The 21332-nt window shown below is 46.4% G+C and overlaps 1 long non-coding RNA gene across 10 annotated transcripts in view; it reads right to left on the bottom strand.

Annotated features, from left to right (window-relative positions):
• Positions 1-6247: 6247 nt before the first annotated feature.
• The window catches only part of LOC102259991, a 39252-nt gene continuing 24167 nt past the window's right edge, over positions 6248-21332 (bottom strand). For 4 of the 10 annotated variants that reach the window (XR_001361957.1, XR_001361958.1, XR_001361953.1 and 1 more), the window contains 2 exons: positions 6674-7822; positions 6248-6570 (listed from right to left, as the gene is read on the bottom strand). This is a non-coding gene — a long non-coding RNA (uncharacterized LOC102259991). Of the gene's footprint in view, positions 6571-6673; positions 7823-9067; positions 9231-19475; positions 19672-21332 lie in introns of all 10 variants that reach the window. The other 6 variants (XR_001361954.1, XR_001361960.1, XR_001361956.1 and 3 more) reach the window with 6 other exon arrangements.

Here is a 21332-nt window from a genome sequence, read left to right as displayed (position 1 = left end):
AGTCATTAATAAAAAGACAACCCAATAACCCGAAACTGGGAACAACTGGAATGACCACCACTAACTTTATTGATGAACCAACCGTGGTAGACTCATACAAAGAAATGCTGTTTGGTCGTTAATAGGAGTCAATTTCTGCATGACTCTCAAAGACATCATCCTGAGCCATAGTAGACAATAGAGGGCCTACTGCATGATGCCATATAGAGCAGGAAAATCTAATCTAGAACCACAGACTATGATGAGAGGAATAATGAAATAAGGGATCGCCTCCTGGAGGGGGCCGGACTGACTGCAAAGGTGGGCGAGGGCACTTCCTGGGGTGATGAAAATGCTCCATGGCTTGACTGGTGGACAGTGACTTGGGTGTATTCATCTGTTAAATCCCACTGAGCTGTACATTTAAAATCTGTGTGTTTGCCCAGCTGGTGCAGTTCAGCAGTTGAGTGTCAAGCCAGGAACCAAGAGGCCACTGGTTCGACTCCCAGTCAGGGCACTTGCCTAGTTTGGGGCTCCATCCCCAGTGTGGGGCGTGCAGGAGGCAGCGGATCAATGATTCTCAGTCATCATTGATGTTTCCTCTCTCCCTCTCCCTTATTCTCTGAAATCAATAAAAATACATTTAAAAAAATAAAATCTGTGCCTTTCATTGTAGGTAAGTTATACCTTGCTTTTTAAAAAAGAGCAATTTAAAAAAATACCTTAATGATAAGTGAAAAAAGCAAGTCACAATATGATTCCAATTCACGAAACCCTCAACAACAGGCAAATAACCTACTTCTCACTGTGAAATGATTTTCTAAAGCATCGGCCACGAGAGCTCAAAGTGACTGCCTCTGGGGAGACCACTGTTTTTCTCACACAATTAGGGACTATTTGACACTTTGAAATCCGGGCATAGCTAACTTCCGTAAACATATAGAGACCACGAAAAAATCACACCCGCTTGCAGGACGGTGGTGCTAGCTTCTACGCAGAATTGTTGACGTTCATTTCAAATAGGAAATTCGTTCTGATGGGTGAACCTGGCAGAAACTTCACCCGCTCAGTCCAGGGGGCCGAGTCCATTGGCCGTCGGTTGTATAATGCGGGCACCCTGTTCCTAGTGAAGCATGAAAGACAGTGGGGGGACCGGCATCCAGTGTGACAAGGCGCTGCGAACGTGTGCGTTTAATTAGAGGCAGAGCGGATGGTGACAGGGAGCCAATCTGTGCTCCCTCATTACAAAGTCTCCCTCTCGCCCAACTGACACAAATGTTAAGGCAGATTAAACACTGCCTAATTAACCAGAGTCCATGGGAGGCGAGGACCAGCGGCGAGGTACCCTTCAGGCAAATAAACGAAACCCCAGGACTTGCCAGCCCTCGGGCCAGCCCAGATCCACCATGCCGGCCAACTGCTAGGCCGTTAGGCCATTTTGCTTTCACATGTCTCTCCTTTCAGGGAACGGCTTGTAATATTTACAGAAAAAGGCAAGGCGGGTAAACAGCTTCACACAATGAGGTGTGAGAGTTGATAGGGTCCTTATTCAAGCTCTGAACTCCCCTGATGAGCTGCCAAAAGTTGTTATGAATGGCCCAGCTGACAGGGTGATGACTGATAAAGGAAAAACAAACAGCCCGGGTAATTCATGAGAACACACAGCGCCAAGACAACCCCGAGTGGCGAGTGACAGTCCAGATAATGGAATTTGGGGAGCTTTTCTTAAGGGGCCTTCCCTATACAGTTATTCTGTGAATAGGTTCTCCCCGAACGTAGCTGGATCTTCGACTTTTTCCCGCTGAAGAATACGTATTGTGATCGCTGGCGGTGAGGCGCTGGCCTTGGGCTTTTATACAATGGTCAGTTTTTCAGACCATTTCCTCTTCCCGGGGCAGGATAGATTTCACTAGTAGGTGAGGCCTGTGCCTGCCACTTAAAGAAATAAAATATCCTATTTCCATGTCTGGCACTAGAAACATTTCAAAGCATTCTTCCCTCATCTCTTTCATTCATCTGCTGCAAACCTTTGATTGGAAAATAAATATTGGTTTATGCACTCCACTGCTAATATGCTGAAGGGGAACGATTTAAATGGGCTTGAAGTCAATTTCCAATTCTGAAAACCCATTTTGGGTTCATTTTCTTAAATCAGGCGTGACCAAGCAAGAAAGTACCAATTTGTCAATGCTTTGCCTTTGTGCCCAATGGTTTTTCATGAAGTTCGTTGTGCTTTCTGTAACAATGGCCTCTTTCTCAATTAATGGTTTAGGAAGCAGGCCTCGAAAGGCATATACATATACAAAGCATGTGCATGTGCACACAGAGGTACTATCAGATCATGTGCCCAGAGCAGGAAAGAAGGGAACACAGGGGGAATGCCCAGGAGCTGTGTGTTTTAGATCCCGGCTCCCCTGGGGTCTGAGGAAAGGCAGCTGGTTAGGAATGCAGATCCCAGTCCTGCTGCCCCAGCCCCCAACCGAATGGGAATTTGCATTCTAACAAGGTCCCCGGGTGACTCATCTGCACACCAAGGTTTTGAGAAGCTCTGTCACTCAGAGGACGGGGTTTTCCTTCACAGTTTAAGTTTCATAGCTGTGAACGCTTACGAGTCTGGTGATCCGTGTCCTACAAAGCAGTTGAAAACTCTATCATAAACTATTTACAGCTACCTCGGAGAATTTTAATGTCTTCATTCAAATTTCTGATTCTCTCCTCCTGAAGAAGTCAAGCGTGTCCCAGAGCTCACCATGTCTTCCGGAATCGCTTTCCTTTTACCCCAATATTCCCAGACTCATCCAGCACATTGTGGAGGGGTAGGCACGGGACAGAGAATACATGTTTAAACGTTCAGTCACTGTATTTTTAAAAATCACCGTTTGACTGTGCTATCAAGTGTTCCGCTGCTACAGCACAGGGTAGAGTACCTCACAGGAGGGGTGAGAGAAACATTGGGAAGGCCTAGACCCCAGAGGTGGCCTTCACCCCGCCCCCATCCCGCCCCAAATCAGCAAAACTCCTTCGCAGGATGCGCCTTCCTTTAGGTTTTGTGGTTGTTAATATCGAGAGTCTTCTTTAGACTTGCAGGGTTCTCCCCAGCAAATTGTCCAGCTGCTACAACAGCTCAGCATGTCACCCAACTCCAAGGAAACCTAACATGTGTTGAGAGCAGGTAGTGTTGCTCCGATTCTCGGTGCTGTCACATTTGTAACGCACAGCCAGGGAATGAAACCACTTCTGACATGACACCAGCCTCTGACACGTGGCCAACGTAAAATGACAGAACACCCTGAAAATGATAATACTTAACTATGATAACCTACAGACCCAAACAACCAGCACGTAAGAACAATTTCAAATGTTAAAACGGAATGATAACAACCCCTTGGTCACGTTATGAAAATGCATTCTTCTCAGAACACTACAAAGATAGCTATGAACACATGTTGAAGACCTGCTGTGTACAGATTTATTCTAAAGACTTTATTCCATTTGCCAGTTGGTTGTATAATGCAGGCACCTTGTTCCTGGTCAAGCATGAAAGACAGCGATGAGCTCACATCTTCCTCACAATAGCCCTCTCAGGCAGGTACTATTAACATCCCCATTTTATAGATCAGAAAACCAAGGGCCAGAGAGGTGGAGTAACCTGCTTGAGGTCACACAGCGGGTAAGTAGCAGAAGCTCCATTAACAATGTCGATACATACACCTCCTGTGAAAGGAATCTAGAATTTCAATGCGCCTTTTAAAATTCACTCCATTGCCCTGACCGGTTTGGCTCAGTGGATAGAGCATCGGCCTGCGGACTGAAAGGTCTCAGGTTCGATTCCGGTCAAGGGCATGTACCTGGGTTGCAGGCACATCCCCAGTAGGGGGTGTGCAGGAGGCAGCTGATCGATGTTTCTCTCTCATCGATGTTTCTAACTCTCTATCCCTCTCCCTTCCTCTCTGTAAAAAATCAATAAAATATATTTTTTAAAAATAAATAAACAAATAAAATTCACTCCATAAACGACATACCTGTGACACGCACGGCCGGGCAGGAGACACAGAGCATGTGAAGGGTGTGCGAGGCTCGCTGCGTGAAGGTCATCAGCAAACGAATCGGCTTCTGGGAACCTGTCGGTCTGACATGGAGATGAGGACGGCATCTTCAATTCCAAAACTGTGAAGCCTCGACAGTTATGAGCCGACTCGTGTCCCCCGCGCCAAGTGTGTGTGCTGAAGCCCCAACCCCCGTACTTTATAGATTATGACTGTGTGTGGCGGCTGGGGTTCTAAAGTCACATCATGGTGATGGACGCCTTTCGGTTGCTACCGAATAGGTTTGTGGCTATATAGGCGCATGGATGGCTTTGCAATCTCTAGGTGCTGTGTAAGCCCGGAAAAATGCATAGTATCCTGGAGGAGGCTGGGTCAGGGGCGGGGGGAGGGACTTGTTGCTCACGAGCTGTTCTCTGCAATGTGACAGGGGACAGGCTGGCCCATCGTGCCCAGCTGGGAGTCAACCCCGAGGACCAGCACTCCCAGGCTGGTGAGTGGGTGCGGTGCGGACCAGCACTCCCAGGCTGGTGAGCGGGTGCGGTGCGGACCAGCACTCCCAGGCTGGTGAGCGGGTGCGGTGCGGACCAGCACTCCCAGGCTGGTGAGCGGGTGCGGTGCGGACCAGCACTCCCAGGCTGGTGAGCGGGTGCGGTGCGGACCAGCACCCCCAGGCTGGTGAGTGGGTGCCGTGCGGATGCAGCAGCCAGTGAACGCCCCCCCCCAACCCCCTGGGGTGGGGGGAGGGGGGACTGGAGAAAGCCTTTCCTCCTGATTGACAATTAGCATTCGCATCCAAAGCACCAGCCCAGTTGTCTAAAGAAAGGTGCTAAGAAGTTAGGAATCTGGGTCAAAGCCCCAAATGGGCCAATTAGCTTCACACAGAGAAACCCACAGCTCAGTTCCAACCACAGTCCACACCATGGGTTAGGAAGGGGAGCGAGACAGAAAGCAGAGTGACAGAGAGACCGACTCAGCCCGGCTCTGCACACTATCCAAAGCACCAGCCCAGTTGTCTAAAGAAAGGTGCTAAGAAGTTAGGAATCTGGGTCAAAGCCCCAAATGGGCCAATTAGCTTCACACAGAGAAACCCACAGCTCAGTTCCAACCACAGTCCACACCATGGGTTAGGAAGGGGAGCGAGACAGAAAGCAGAGTGACAGAGAGACCGACTCAGCCCGGCTCTGCACACTCCAAGCTCAGGTGCCCTGAGAGGGCCCCCCCGCCCCCCCCTCCAATAATCAGGACTCCGTGTGTATCCCTGTGCAAAGAAAGCACAACAATGGTCTCGGTTAGTCATTTCCTCCCAAACACGTGGGGCCCCGCAGTGCCTAGCAGCGTCCCTTACGCACTGGGCCGAGCAGTGAATACTTGTTGACTGATTACATTTTAACACAAAAATCAGTCTATTACCGTTCATTTAATCTAACAGAGGACGCTATGTCTATTAAATCGGTCGGAGTAGGGTGGGCTCATGTGGCAGTAACATATTGCGCTGTGCAAAAAATTCTGCCCAAAGTGTGCAAATTTAAAAAAAAATCAATTATTATATTACTTTAAGTTTTCATTCAACATATGCAGTAGAACAAAATAACTTGACAATTAGCATTCGCATCCAAAGCACCAGCCCAGTTGTCTAAAGAAAGGTGCTAAGAAGTTAGGAATCTGGGTCAAAGCCCCAAATGGGCCAATTAGCTTCACACAGAGAAACCCACAGCTCAGTTCCAACCACAGTCCACCCCATGGGTTAGGAAGGGGAGCGAGACAGAAAGCAGAGTGACAGAGAGACCGACTCAGCCCGGCTCTGCACACTCCAAGCTCAGGTGCCCCGAGAGGGCCCCCCCTCCCACCCCCCCTCCCCAATCATCGGGACTCAGTGTGTATCCCTGTGCAGAGAAAGCACAACAATGGTCTCAGTTAGTCATTTCCTCCCAAACACCCAAACACGTGGGGCCCCGCAGTGCCTAGCAGCGTTCCTTACGCACTGGGCCAAGCAATGAATACTTGTTGACTGATTACATTGAAAAACAGAAAATCAGTCTATTACCGTTCATTTAATCTAACAGATGGCGCTATGTCTATTAAATTGGTCGGAGTAAGGTGGGCTCATGTGGTAGTAACGTATTGCGCTGTGCAAGAAATTCTGCCCAAAGTGTGCAAATTTAAAAAAAAATCAATTATTATATTACTTTAAGTTTTCATTCAACATATGCAGTAGAACAAAATAACGAGTATATTGGTTTATTTTCAATACAGAAAGCTATCTGGAAGACCTTCAAGAACTCTTCAAGCTCTGAGAAAGTCTACCAGGCAAAGGAAAAAAAAAAAGAAAAAATTCAATAGGCTAGCCTCCGTGAGGGCTCCCCAGGTCGGCGTGTCCAGCCAGCTTCTATTTCTCCCAGCCTCATTCAGGCCTCCCAGCTCTGCACAGGGCGGGTTTGTCACTGACGAGTTGCGCATGCGTTGTGAGCAGCCTCCTCAGGCGGGCTCGTCCTGCCCCAGCAGAACCGGTGTGCTGCGGGAGACACTCCAAGTGGCTGCTTTTGTCCTGAGAAATGCAGAGGTGAGCTTTTATTCACAGCAAGGCTTCTCCTCCCTGATTCAGCATCCCTTGCACTCCTGATCTGGGAGCCTTCCCAACTGAAAATTACCTTTAGTTATGCTTTAAAAGACGTCGCTGCTCGGAGAACGCCAGCTCTCATGCAAATATCGGGGTTTCCAGCGCCTTATCTGAAGGCACCCTTCAAATTCCTCTGCACTTCCGGCTCCCGAATGGCTCTAACAAGCAGAAAGCACAGACAGGGAGAGTGAATTCCTGCATCCTGAGCGGTAACCCCCTCTCGTCTCCTCCCCTCTGCGCCCTTGAAATGCTGTTTGAAGTCACCTCCCTAGGAGGTGAGGGCTGACTTTGGCGGCTGCGAGCAGTAATGTTCAGCTACTTAACACTGGGCCACATGTGGCAGCTACACAAACATCACCAGGATGTGAAATCCACTACTTGCTTTAATGGCACTTCCCTCGCCCTCAAATCTTTTCAAACCCCAGGAACAGGGTAGATGAACTTGGGGAGCGGGTGGGGAGAAATGTCTTGTGATTTTAGTCCAAAATGTGTACGGGGCAGTAAATCTTGGAACCGCGTCCTGATGTTTATTCCACCCTGTCCCACGAGTCTGCGATCTCGGGCTGCCAGAGAGCTGCATTGAACTCAAAGCCGGGTGGCACAGGGGATTGGGGAAGCTGGCCGCTAAAATATTAGGTGTTTCACATTCACCATAAGTCAGAGGAAATATATGTCCGAGGAGGCCCCCACGGTGTCTTTCTCGGGCCAGGCGCTGTGCTTATTTAAGTTACTCCAGAGGATGGCTTCCTTCATCCGTGGACGAAGGGCCGTGTGCATTTGCCAAAGCCGACCCGGGCCAGCTCTCCTGCTCCTCTCTGCCTGTGAGCTGCAGATCCGAGTCCGACTGCTCCACTCGAGGGATCGACTGCAAGATGATCGGTGGCTGCCCGCGCCAGGCTCCTGCTCTCTCAGGGCCACCAGCGTCCGGCCGGACAGGTGGCCTCTGTGATCGTGTCTTCCTCTGAGGTCAGGGCTCCAGCCAGTGATTCTGCGATGCTGGGTGGAGAGGGAGGAGGCACCACAGGAACCCGAAGAGCATGACTTCACCGCAGAAGCTCCGGCGTCAGGCAGACCGGGTACAGGTCCTCGTTCTCTCATCCCTGAATCCCATGGACCCATCTTCTCGGAGCCTCCGTTTCCTCGCGTGTGAAAATGGGCATCACAGGGACTCCCCGTCCTTCTGGGAAAGAAGTGAGATGGTGCAAGTTAACACAGGAAGCGTGGTGCCTGGCACCTCGCGAATGTTCCATCAAAGGGACCTCCCCTGATTAACATTATTAACTTTCAACCCCAGCGCGCTGATCTGCACGCTTTGCTCCCCAAGGGACAGGGCTGACGTCAGCACAGCTGGAACACAGATGTGGGGGGACCGAGGAGCAGCCGGGATCGGCCTCTGCGCACGGATCCCAACCTCAGTCCTCCATAAAGGGGAGGAATCCGGCCCATTTCAAGGCGACACAGGTGCTCTGACAGCGGCTTCCTCCGGGCAGCACATGCACAGGAAAGAGCTCCCTCTAGTCTAGGACCCCCGAGCCCTGCTTTGGTTAGTCTGGTTCATGCTGCAGGTATCTATCAAGCAGGTGCCAGGCTTGGAGTGAAGAGTGGTGGGGGGCGGAGCCTGCAGCCTAGAGAGCAGGCGAGGTGAGAACGGCAGAGGAACTGGAGAACCAGGAGGGACCCTCTCAGGAGGGGAGAGTTAGGCTGAGGCCTGGAGGAAGAGACCAAGTAACGGCAAAACCCACCAGGAAGAGACAGTAAAACAAAACGTTTACTCCACGAAAAAACAAAGCATCAAAATCTACAAACAAATTATTGAAAATCCGAGAGGACTTCCGAAAGCCACAGTTCTGTTCTCAGAAACCGACAGGTGAAGTACGGCCCCACTGTATATGAAAATAAGGTAGTGAGTACTGGGAAACACAATTAGCAAGCAATTTTCCGAAGGAGGAAATCCATTTTCTTTTTAAGCATACAAGGGAATGTTTACAAAAGTTAACGGCGACTACAAAGGAAATCTCAATAGATTGTCCAAGGTGGCTCCATTCTTTAGCTATGTATAAAACAAACAAACAAACAAACAACAATAAATAAGAAACGCAACTGAGTCAATAAATGTTCACCTGAAAAAGCAAATGCGTGAAAACTTAAAATTTCTTCAGAAGAAAAAGAAAGAGGACTTAACAGATAGCAAAACATACTATAAAAATCTCCACAGTCACCGTTCTGCAGATGACCCTCCCCCCACCGAGGAAACACGCCAGCGCTGTGCAGAGTTACAACCTGCTGGGGCTGGACCTGGACTAGGGGTCTAGAGAGGGCAGCAGAAATTGGGAAATGTTTACCTTTCACCTTTGCATTCGTGATCCATCGCTGCTGTAATAAATTGCCACAAACGTGACAATTTCAACAACAAAAAAATGATTACCTTCCAGTCCTCTAGGTCAGAAGTCCACATTGGGTCTCACTGGGCAAAAGTCGGGGTGTCCGCGGAGCTCTGATCCCTCCGGGCCGCAGGGGAGAGTCTGTCTCTCGCCTTGTCCCGTGACCAGTGGTGGCCGCAAGCCTCGGCGCAGGCCTCCGTTCCCTGGCTGCAAGGCCAGCGAGAGCAAGGCTCAGTGGGCTCTCCCGTGGCCTCGCTCTGGCTCTCCTGCCCCCTCTTGCACATCTGGGATTGCACTGGGCCTACCTGGCTCATCCGGGTTCATCTCCCTATTTTAAGGTCAACTGATTGGTGACTTTAATCCCACCTGCACCCCGAATTTCCTTCTCTGTGGAATGGAGCTTATTCACAGGAATTAGGACGTGGTCATCCCTGCTTACTGCAACTTTCTATGCTTCTAAACTATTGCCGTTTGTTAATATAAATTTGTCACGCTTTATAATTTGAGATTAAGAGTATTTTGTAGGTTCTTTTTAATTTTAAAGATTTAAACTTGCATTTATGCTATTAGGCAAACAAGTGTGACACTGCAGGATTAGACAAATGGAATATTCTAAAGACATGGCATGTATGGGGGGGGTATCACATGTGACAAAGATTATGTTTTAAACCACGGAGACAAAACATGGACAATCTGCAAAATGAATCTGTGGGCATTACTGGAAAATAAAAGGGTTGACCTTTTCTTCACACCACACATATATGTAGAGTGCTTTGGATATTGCCCGGCACAAAGGAGTCACTCTATACATGTTAGTTCCATATATGATTATGACACGTGCACAAAAATGCACACATACATGCTGAAAACACACACACGTAGGCACACTCAGAAGTTCATTGTAACATTTATTCACCACAGCAAAAAATTAGAGATGACTTTAAATGACATCAGTAGGCAACAGAGAAATTAATTTTTATCTCCAAAATTTGGAATGACAATTAGCTATTAAAAAGAATGAGGAAGGCCCTAACCGGTTTGGCTCAGTGGATAGAGCATCGGCCTGCGGACTCAAGGGTCCCAGGTTCGATTCCGGTCAAGGGCATGTACCTTGGTTGTGGGCACATCCCCAGTGGGGAGTGTGCAGGAGGCAGCTGATCGATGTTTCTCTCTCATTGATGTTTCTAACTCTCTATCCCTCTCCCTTCCTCTCGGTAAAAAATCAATAAAGTATATTTTAAAAAAAAAAAGAATGAGAAAGATCTGAGCACCAATATAGGAAGATGTCTATGATAAATTAGGTGTGGGGGAAAGCAAGTCTCACGCTTCTAGGGAATGATCCAAAGCATGATCTTTCAATATGCTATATGCATTTAATGTCTGCACATATGTAGCTGTATGATACGCACAAAAATGTTACGAATGTTTGGTCTCATCAAATTGTTAGTAAAGGAAAGTGGGATGGAGCAGCAAGGTAAAAGGGAGAGTTTATCAAATAAACATCTACAGTTTTCTTTTCTCTATTCATGTACGCGCGTATTGTTCAAAAAATGACAAAACAGAAAGGAAATCTTGATCAGTTAGAATAAATTCCCACAAAACTGACACAGAAACAATGGTGAGCAAAAGAGAATTATGAAGTCAATTTGTTCTGCAAGTGTTTTCTTCCAAGGGAAGAGAGAACGATTGGTAAAGGAATTAGCCTAAGTTATGCTTTGAAGAATGTCTGTTTAGCTATGGTTTTCCAAATACTTGGAGTGCGGGCTAAGAATGTCCAAGTCATCCATCTTCCCAGGACAAAGATGACAATACATAGCCTCCATTAACTGTTCCCATTGTTCACACTATTTCGAAAGTTTTACATCCCCAAGAGAAAGAACGTTTTAAAAATTCAAATCATGGCCCTTCCATATTACTTAGATGACATAAACAAATTAAACTAAGGCCAACCTAAGCCAGTTGTGTTGATCAACCCGATCCCCTCTGAACACGAGAAATGAAGTCAAATACCCTTTCATACTGTTTATTAGTGGAGTAATATAATACATTTTGACAAGCTGAACAGTTGTAACAGGCGGCTGTTAGAGCCCCGGCAGGGCTGTTTAGAATGAAAACAGGAGTGAGAGACAGCTCTATAACTGGGTTTTAAGAACAGCTCAGCCATCAACTACCAGTATATCCTAACCAAGTGCTTTTATCCAGTTAATTTACGGAGGGAATCCCTTAGGGTCTCCAGCCGTCTACCCCTGCAGCTCGTTAGAGCCCCATATCCAACGCTCCTCATGGTAACGCTGAACGCATTTATGCTTAAGCTGTAATTAAACTTAAAACAAACAAGAACTTTCTTCCCTGACAGTGCCGCTATTTTTAAATTGACAAAGGCATGAACTTATAGAGGATTATTTGGAAAGCACTATACATTTCAGCCACTTAAGGCAAGACATTTGCCCAACTGTTCATCCTGCATGCAATTAGAAATCTAAATACTTGGGTAACGGGTTTCTACTGGGAATTAAACTTGCAGATCTCTTACAAACGAGTAATGTGGTGAGACTCGCTGTCCAATGAGGTGTCTTATTGAAATATCCCAGGCCGTTTCACTTGTCACAGCTGTCGTTTCAGCCGCTTGCACTCACAGTGTATAGCTTTCATTACGAAAATAGAAATTTGTGTCCTAAGTGCTGTTACATTACTAATGCTAAATATTTAATTCCCCGGGGTTCCAATTATGGTTGAGCACTGGCAACACTGATTCTACTTTTTAATAACAACTGTAAAAGCAATCTGAGCGATTTTCAATTAACTAAATACATAGCGAACGAGTAACCTCTTGTCGTTTTGCCCTCCAGGACCCGAGCTAATTGGTGTGGAATAAAATGTTTTGAAAATTAACTGATATTCCGGTCTGCGCGCTGTTACACCGTGAAGTTACCGTCTGCGAAATGAAGTTTGTCCTCTAACAGTTCTCCTCAGTGTAGTTTGCAGATGTGAGAAAGTACCTGTGTCGTATGTACTTTACGGCGCTTCTAATGAGCGCCGAGTTGAAAGTTGAGAGCAGTTTCTCTACACACCAGTCAGCATCAATAATCCCCTCCATTGTTCACAGATAAATGCCACAGATTTCAACAGGAAAGTTTCGCAGGTTTCATTCATGACGTGCGTGCACAATGTTAGCTTAAACACTTTAAGTCTGCCGCAAGAATTCCTACCGTTGATTATACTCAGGTAAAAAGTTCACAATTAAATTTTTAGATTTCTTTCGCAACAGAAAGTGACAAACCAAACATCTGGGAAAGTCCTTCCTTTGGAAGCACTTCGCTGCAGGTTCTCCCTCGACCACAGAACCATGTCATAAATAAGCTCTTAAACTGGCTTCCCCCTTTAAAAGGAGGGTGAGGATGAATCCTAAGAGCAGATGCCACTTTACCCACATTTTAAAATGAATCTTTTCCTGAAGTGCAATGAAATCTGATGAAAGAGACCATCTCCTTGTAGAAAAAAAAAAGCGTCTCTGACAGGTGTTCTACAGCTCCGAGTCTCCATTGGCCGTAATCTGAAAGCCACGCTCAGAAACGGAATGCCTTTTGGGCAGCTGTCTTCCTAACCAAGATGATCCCCTAAACAGGTTTCACTGCCTCAGGAATCTCGGCAAAAGCAGTATGGCTCAGGGAATAAGGCACAGGAAGTGAAACGAATCACTCCGGGAGAGAGGGCAGAAATAATAGGGAAAATGTATCTCCACACCAATTTTCAGGACTTAAACCTTTAGTATTTCTAAGGTTTTTAGTAACATCTTTGAGAAATGTCTCCTAATTAGAGGATTAACTCGATAGTGCTAGTCTGTTAATATAAGCAAATCAGCCTAAACTTCTGACTTTTAAAATCAAACTGAATAATGAGAACATTTTAGAATTTGGGGTTGGGTTGACTTCTCAAGAAGCAAATACACACACACAAATCAAAATATTCATCTATAAGTTTATTTAAATCTTGCTTTATATGGAATGTAATATCTTAATAGGCTTTCAAAATCAGTGGCTTAATATGACCTTATCAATAAAAATATTAATACAAAAAGCCATAAAATGGTTATAAGAAATATTAAATCCAGTTTGCAAATTATTTTTGCCACAGACTATTTTTTCCCAGCCCAAAGGACAGTTATATTCTAAAATCTAAAAGTAAAAGTAAAGGAAACCTATGCTTTGGATACATGTCGTACAGATATTGTTTGTATTCAGAAATGAATCATAATTTATTCCAAAACAATAGGTTTACCATTGTGAGTATGCGAAACACAGAGTTTATTCTTGCATTCTTATTTATTAACTAGAGGCCCGGTGCACGGATTCGTGCACCAGTGGGTCCCTCGGCCTGGCCTGTGCCCTCTCACAATCCGGGACCCCTCAGCTGGCAGAACCAGCAGTCTGACATCCCCCGAGGGATGTAGCAGTGCACGAAGTGGCAGGCGGCCAGGGAGGAGCCCTAGCTGCTCCCGCTCATCCCCACCCACTGCTGCTCGGTAGCACTGCCATGGCAACGGGAGAGGCTCCCACCGCTGCAGCTGCGCTCGCCAGGCATGAGCCTGGCTTCTGGCTGAGCAGTGCTCCCGCTGTGGGAGCACACTGGCTACCAGAGGGCAGCTCCTGCATTGAGCATCTGCCTCCTGGTGGTCAGTGCACATCATAGCAACCGGTCGTCCTGATGACCAGTTGTAACGGTCGCTTAGGCTTTTATATATAGAGATTATTGTATTATTTTCCATGTGAACAACTTTTGCCCCACCCTGTATTCTAATAAGCTCTATTACCTGGTCTCCAAGTCCACAGAAGCAAAAAGAAGCAATTTGAAGGGCAGAGGGAGGACTACAGCTGGAGCCAGTGAGAATATAAATGACAGCAACTGAAGAAACAGAACTATTTTAAGAAATGCCAATGAAAATTAAAAAACTAAAACAAAACGCCTAAGTCTATAATGAGAGCTGAGTTATAGAGTCAATTCTTACTGGTGACTGTGAGTTATTATCAAAGTTCAATGAGATGGCCTACTATTTTCAAGATAAAAGGGAAAGTTATGATACCGTTTAAATAGGTTTCCATCACAAATAGTCAAAGTTATTCTTAAAAACTTGGCTATCCTGAATAACCCACTCCCTGAGGGTTCCAGATTATTGTGGTTTTACTGTAGTTAGATAGTTTTATGGCTAATGTACTGTGGTATACATAAATATAGCTTAGCCTAAGCGTCTCCACTGAAAATATGTGTCATAAAATGACAAGTAAATTAGGTCAATGACCAAACCCATAGTAAATAATCCAAGTATAAAAGAACATGACATTAGAATAAACTAAAACTAGTCCTCTTCAAAATTATGATACATTTACTCAAAATGCACCTTCAAAATAAAAGCTAAGTGCCCAAAGGTAAATGGTGAGTAAAGCAGTTTAAAACTGATAACTTAAACCCTTTTGATAAAATCTAAATAATTATAGGAAAGCAAACCTAGCTCATGCATCAAGTCATATTCTACCCCATTCTTATTTGATCTGATATCATAAACACATAGTAGGCGCTCAACCAATTGCTGTTGACTTAGAATATAACTTCTAAGTGGTTTGGAAGTTATAGAAATAGAGGATGCGAGATACCAGGAAGAACACCAACTTTTCCGGGTGTGTGTGGGGTGTGTGGGGGTGCTGGCTAGAGACATGTAAGACGTAAGGAAGGGGAAAGAGGAGAGTTTGAGATTTTAAAGGGCAGCACTCCACTGATGGCTACAAAGCACAAGTCAACTTTGTCTGCATCTGGGGCAAGCTGCTGGGTGGCCCGGGTCCAGTTCCGGTCGCTCCCGGAGTCAGAGACGGTGCTGATCTGAAGACACTCAGCACAGCACCAGGAGATGACAAGGACACGGTCAGAGTCCCGCCTCACACTTTCCTTGGCCCCAGCCTCACTCCTAGGTGAGGCTGACAAAAGATGCCCCGATTTGTGGCTTTGGAGAAACAGGGTGGCAGGGTGAGGTCCGTGGAGCCCTTGGGCAGAGGAAGCTGACAAAGTCTTTACGCATTATCAGCAAGCCTGCTTCACCTTCCCTGTGCGGACTGGGTCAGGGTTTTAGTCACCCTGCTGTTTTAGGTTTTCGTTTACATGGCTATTCGGTTTGGGCATTTTAGAGGCAAGTGTGGCTACAATAACTATCGGCCTAACGTATGCATTGCTATACTTTCTACCATTCTATTAACTCAGAGATATTAGTAACCTTCGCTGGTCCCCGTCCCCCAGGCTGTGATCGCTCACTGTTTATGCTATTTTAGAGGGAAAAACCCAGGGATTTAGAAACTCTAAAGGTAAACTTAGCAAGGCCTCTGAAAGGCTATTTAGAGACGGGGCAGAAGGGAGACATTCTCTCTCCGTGAGCAGGGTTTGGCAAAGGACAGCCCGTGGGCTAAATCCAGCCTGCGGCCTGTGTTCGTAAATGTTTTCATAACACTTTTCTAAGAATGTCACTGGGACGCGGCCACACCCACTTGTCTATGGCGGCTTCTGAGTCGCGGTGACGTTGTCTGGCCCACAAAGCCGAAAATACTCACTCCACAGCCCTTTAAAGAAGTTCGCCAAGCCCTGCTTTGGCGGGTCTCTCTCTGAGCAGGATGGGGACCCCAGGAATCTGCCTCTAACCTGGGGAGCCACTTCCCCTGACCCCTAGCCTCTCCCCCAATCCTGAGATGCCCAGATGCCGGTTTCAGTGTCACTTGGTAACGACTCTCCCTCCAGGCCGGAAACACACCCTCCTCCTTCCAGGTGTGAGATGCCCAGGGAAGACGCAGGGCCGTGGGGGGTCAGGGGTGTGACCGAGTGTAGGTTCCATCCCTGGCTCCGCACTCACGCAACACTGGCTGAGCGTCTGGGCCTGCCGCCTGTGTCTTTAAGGACGGGAAAGCCTCAAGGAAGGCGATGCTAAAGGAAGTGGGCGGTTTTGCCAGGAGAGGGTGAGAGGAGGGAAGGCCCTCCAAACAGGGGAGGCAGGAGACGCACGCGGGTGTGGAGGCGGCAGCGTGTGCTGCTGCCCAGAGAGAAGGGCCCAGGGCGGCTGGGGCGGTAGGAATGGAGCTGGAGGGTCCTCCGATCAGGTGGTGAGTGGCCCCGGGAATGGTGCTGCAAAGCTGGGAAGTGTCAGGCAGAAGGGTGTCGCTAAAGGGTTTAAACAGGCTGTGATTTGATCAGATCTCTATTTTAGGAAGATGGTTCTGACCGCAGGGGCCAGGGAGACGGGGCGGAGAGGTCTCTGCAATCCCACCTGCTACTCTGCCTGCCCACCACGTCGGCTCTGAACACCCCTAGTCATCCTTCCCCACGCACCCAGGCAGCCTGACCTTCTCTCTTGGGGGAACTCACCTGCCGGTCTCATAAAGAACATTACAATACTATGCCGCTGTAAAAAAGAAGAAACTTTTACCACTTGCAACAGCATGGATGGAACTGGAGAGCATTACGCTAAGCGAAAAAAGCCAGTCGGAGAAAGATAAACATCACATGATCTCACTCATATCTGGGATATAATGAGCAACATAATTTGATGACCAAGAATAGATCGATCTAGAGACAAATGGTAGGGGAGGAGGGGCTAGAGAGCAACCAAAGGGCTTGTATGCATGCATATCAGCATAACCAATGGACATAGACACTTGGAGCGGTGGGGGCTTGCCCGGGGTGGTCAATTGGGGAAACAGGAGACATATGTAAAACTTTAGCCAATAAAAAAATAAAATAAAATAAACAAAGAAAAAAAATGGTACCGTTCCCTCCCCAAAGGCTCATTTCTTGACTGCCTCCTAGTCCCAGGCTTCTCCGTCCAGTTGCAGTGAAGGACCAAGTGTTTGTTGTTTTGCTTTGTTTCCAAATTCCAATTTCTGGGGACCAATCCTTTTGTAAAGTACAAACTCAGGTACCTGGACATCACGGAAACATAAAATTGCTATTTGAGTTTCCAAATGCTTTCTCTTATTTGGGGTATTTATCTTGTCAGGGGCTGATTTAAAAAAACAAACCGGTTTGTGGACTTCCAGTTTCTGGTCTGACAGGTAAGGAGCTGGGAAGTCAGTCCCCACTGCCCCACCCTAACAGCTAGTGGCAAGGGGAGCAAACTGAAAAATCAACAAACCGGTTTAGATGGGTGAGAGGAGGCCACAGGGCAAACCGCTGTCTCCCCAGTTGGAGAGACAGACAGGTGCGGACCGAGACTCCCAAGTGAGCTGCACGGGGACCAGTGCCCGGGTAGGAGAGCATACACTGTAATTGAGGAATTGCTGGAGGCTCCGTGTGGACAGCTCTGAGAGTAAAATACTCCAGGGCAGTGGTCGGCAAACTCATTAGTCAACAGAGCCAAATATCAACAGTACAACGATTGAAATTTCTTTTGAGAGCCACATTTTTTCCAACTTAAACTATATAGGTAGGTACATTGTTATTAACTTAATTAGGGTGCTCCTAAGGCTTAGGAAGAGCCACACTCAAGGGGCCAAAGAGCCGCATGTGGCTCCCGAGCCGCAGTTTGCCGACCACGGCTCCAGGGGATGCAGTCCTAGGGGGTCCCCACACTTTTGTGAGTTTCCCCCCCAGGAGTTCAGCCAGCTTCTCACAGTGAAGAGCAGAGAAAAATCCCCCCCGAGCTCCAGGCAGGTGGAGAGGAAAAGGAATCCTTTAAAAAGGCCCAGCGCATTCTGTCCTTCTCAGCAGGATACACTCTGGGGAGAAGCTATTTTAACAGCACCTCGCCTGCGGGGGTTGTATCGAACCCCAGTGGCCTGGGGGAAGAGAAACGGCCACTCCTAGCTGGCTCCAGCCTTCCACACAGAGGAGGGGCACAGGCAACTCCAGCCCCCGTCAGCCACCCTGTCCCACCGAAGCGGGGAGTGGGGGTGCCAGGGAAGCGCTTCTGAAGTTCAGGCAAGAGGCCCAGGCTCACCAGAAGTCTGAGACCCAATCACAAGGCTAAGGCACGCCTCCCACCCACCATGCCCTGTCACTACATAACTAAAGGCCTACTTACAACAGTTCTTTTCACATGGGACATCACGTCTGGCTACCAAGAAAAAGCTTGAAGACATACCAAGAGGCGAAAAACAGAGTCTGAAGAGACAGGGGCAAGGTTCAGAACCAGATTCAGATACGACCGGGATGCTGGAATTCTCAGGTCAGGAATTTAAAACAACTATGATTACATGCTGAGAAGTCTAACGGGTAAAGTAGACAGCATGCAAGAACAGGTGGGCAATGTTAGCAGAGAGATAGAAATTCTAAGAAAAAATAAAGATGCTAGAGATCACGAACACTGTGACAGAAATTAAGGATGCCTTGGATGGCCTTATTAGTAAACTAGACACTGGTTGAGGAAAGAATCTCTGAGCTTGAAGATATCTCAGTAGAAACCTCTGATGATGAAAGGATAATAAAAAAAAAAAGACTGGGGAAAAAAAACAGAACAGAATATCTAAGAACTGTGGGATAAGTACAAAAACTGTACATATGCATAATGAGAATACCAGAAGTAGAGGAAAGGAACAGAATATTTGAAGCAATAATGACAGAGAATTTCCTCAAATTAATGTCAGATACAAAACCACAGATCCAGGAAACTGAAAACAACAAGAAGGGTAAATGCCAAAAAAAAAAAGCACAAAAACTAATGTAGGCATATCATATTTAAATTGCAGAAAAGCAGAGATAAAGATTTTTTAAAATCCTGAAAGAAACCAGAGGAATCAAGATAAAAATTACATCTGACTTCTTAGAATCATGCAAGCAGAATGGAGTGAAATACTTGAGTTGAAAGAGAAAAACTTACCAATCTAGAATTCTGTACCCTAAAATTTTATCCTTCACAGGGGTTGCCTAAGACCATCGGAAAGCACATATATAATTACATATTGTTTTTGTGATGAATCACTATGCTTTCATTATGTTCAATTTGTAACAATGAAATTGGGGGTCACCACAACATGAGGAACTGTGTTAAAGGGTCGCGGCATTAGGAAGGTCGAGAACCACTGTTCTAAAAGGTAGAAGTGGCGTAGCCTGTGAGAAGCTCTGAGAGTAACACTGACCCAATTTGGTAACTAGGGCAAGAGTGGTGCCACGTACCAAGACGAAATGTTGTGGAGGGCAAAAGGAAGAACGAGGCGCAGAGCAGATAAAGGAGGGGTGATCAGTAGGTATGCCCAAATGGTAATGAGCAAATGGAACAGTCTATGGGTTACAATTCAGTTCTGAGATTAACACACTTGAATTTGCTACTTGCACCTATGTTCAGTGCCAACACGTTTATATGACATGGAGAGATGACAGCAGGCCTTTCTTTCTGCCATACGTAAAATATGAGAGTAAAATATGCCTAAGAATAGGGTTGTGCTACCAGTATCTGCAAACGGAATTTCCAGAATTGGGGACACGCACCTTCAAGTTGGCAGCAGGTGCTTTGGAGTCAAAAGATCCTCATTATCACTCACTAGCAAGTCATTTCATCTGCCGGGGACTCAGCCTCTTCGTGTGGAAAAGCAAGTCTTCCCCAGTTCACAAGCCCACCGGCAGGCGGACGCGGCCTGCTGTTTTTATGCATTGAGTCTAAAAGGTATTTTGGATAGGAAGGCTCCTGGAAAAAAAAATAAAATAGACGACCAATGTGTCTTGCCACAGACACTGTAGTATATTCATCCACAGAGTTTAAAGATGACAAGTGGGTTAAGAAAATTTAGGAGTAAGTTGTTCTAAGGGCATTTTGTGGAGAAAATATATATAAACAATTATAGACAAAATTATAAAGTGCCTGGAATCTTAAAAGAATATACAGAGCGGACAGCAATCATGGCAGAGTCAGGAAGTCTACTGGTAACCAACCTATGATTTGCAATATTTGCAAAAATTTTTTTAAAACTGTCTAAAATTGCGCTGTTTTCTTTTTTCTTTCTTTCTTGTTTTTTTTTTTTAACTGCTACATAAACAGTACTACAAGCTGATTCCACAATGCTAGGTCATTATATTTACTCAGAACTTCTAAGTTGCCAACCTAATGTAGCTCTTTCACAAAACACAATTCACTGGGCCTCCACATTGGCAATGCGATCAAGTTGGAGATGCGGGAATCAATATTATGAGACAGAAAATCCTGAGTTATCTTGATTATACTGTCTTTATTACCAGCGTGGTCGCTCTATGATTCATATACATTTAAAGAAACTATAATAGATCATGTCTCTTTCTTTTTCCAAGTTCCCAAGCAAAAGGGGCCTCCTTCATATTATAGCTTCCTATTTTCGCCACTTAAAATTAGATGCGTATTTAGAAAAGGCTCTTAGCTCTCTTACTACCTTGAACAGTTAAAACAAATGCACAGAAATACTTGTACTTTCTTAGGATGCTCAAAATAGTTTTTAGTAAGGCCACCAGGTCTAGCTCTGATCGCACAAATGTTTGCTTTGTGCAACTTTTTATCTCTATGTCATCTTGCAGTTTTAACTTTGGAGTTCTTCAAAAGGACTTTAAGTGCTAATGTTATTTTACGCCTAAAATAAACTAAAATTTTATAAAGTACTATAGTCTTACAGATTATGCATTTAAGATCCTAGAGAAGTATAAAATATATTTGTCGTTAAATATAAAAAGAGGAAAATCATATTTTGTTTCACATACACAAACAGATCGAGCCTCATAACCTAAAGGATACGCCCAAGCCCCACTTTTAGGAAAAAGAGCACCCATTTGTTTTTTCACTCAAACCCACATCTAAAATTCAAATATTACTCTTCCCAGCCCCCCTCCGCGCCCCCAAAAAAGCATGCCAAAACAATCAGCCTCATTTCTGGTGAGTTCTCTAACACGTCGGAAGCTGTTAAATATACCCTGGGCCCGTGACCTATCCCTTCGATGCCTCAGGAAGGCCTAGCCAGACCAGATACACCCCACTTCCAACAAGCACGCCCCTCCCTCTGGCTCAGGTCCCCCTTCCCACCTGCAGTCCTCCCCATCCTCCCTCTCACATATGCGCTCTTCAAAAGGCCGGCCGGCCTGCGGCTTTCTGAGAGGCAGTGCCCGCTCCCCCGCTCTCTCTCCTGAATTCCGAAGGTTCTCCCTTTCTAGAAAGCACAACCCTGTGGGTCTCTATCTCCGTTTCTTTTTCCTCTCCCCTCCCCACTGCCCAAGCTAAGACCTCTGAGGACCGTGCAAAGAGGACAGTGGGGGGACTGCTCCCTTACGTTCAGGTTCCCAGCGCCTGGAAGTGCCCGATAACGGGGTGCTTCGATAGCTGCGTCAGGG

The sequence above is a fragment of the Myotis brandtii genome, unplaced genomic scaffold (assembly GCF_000412655.1).
Source record: "Myotis brandtii unplaced genomic scaffold, ASM41265v1 scaffold2022, whole genome shotgun sequence".
Lineage (NCBI taxonomy): Eukaryota > Metazoa > Chordata > Mammalia > Chiroptera > Vespertilionidae > Myotis > Myotis brandtii.
The sequence above is the reverse complement of the archived record's forward strand: the minus strand, read 5'-3'. Positions and strand labels throughout refer to the sequence as shown.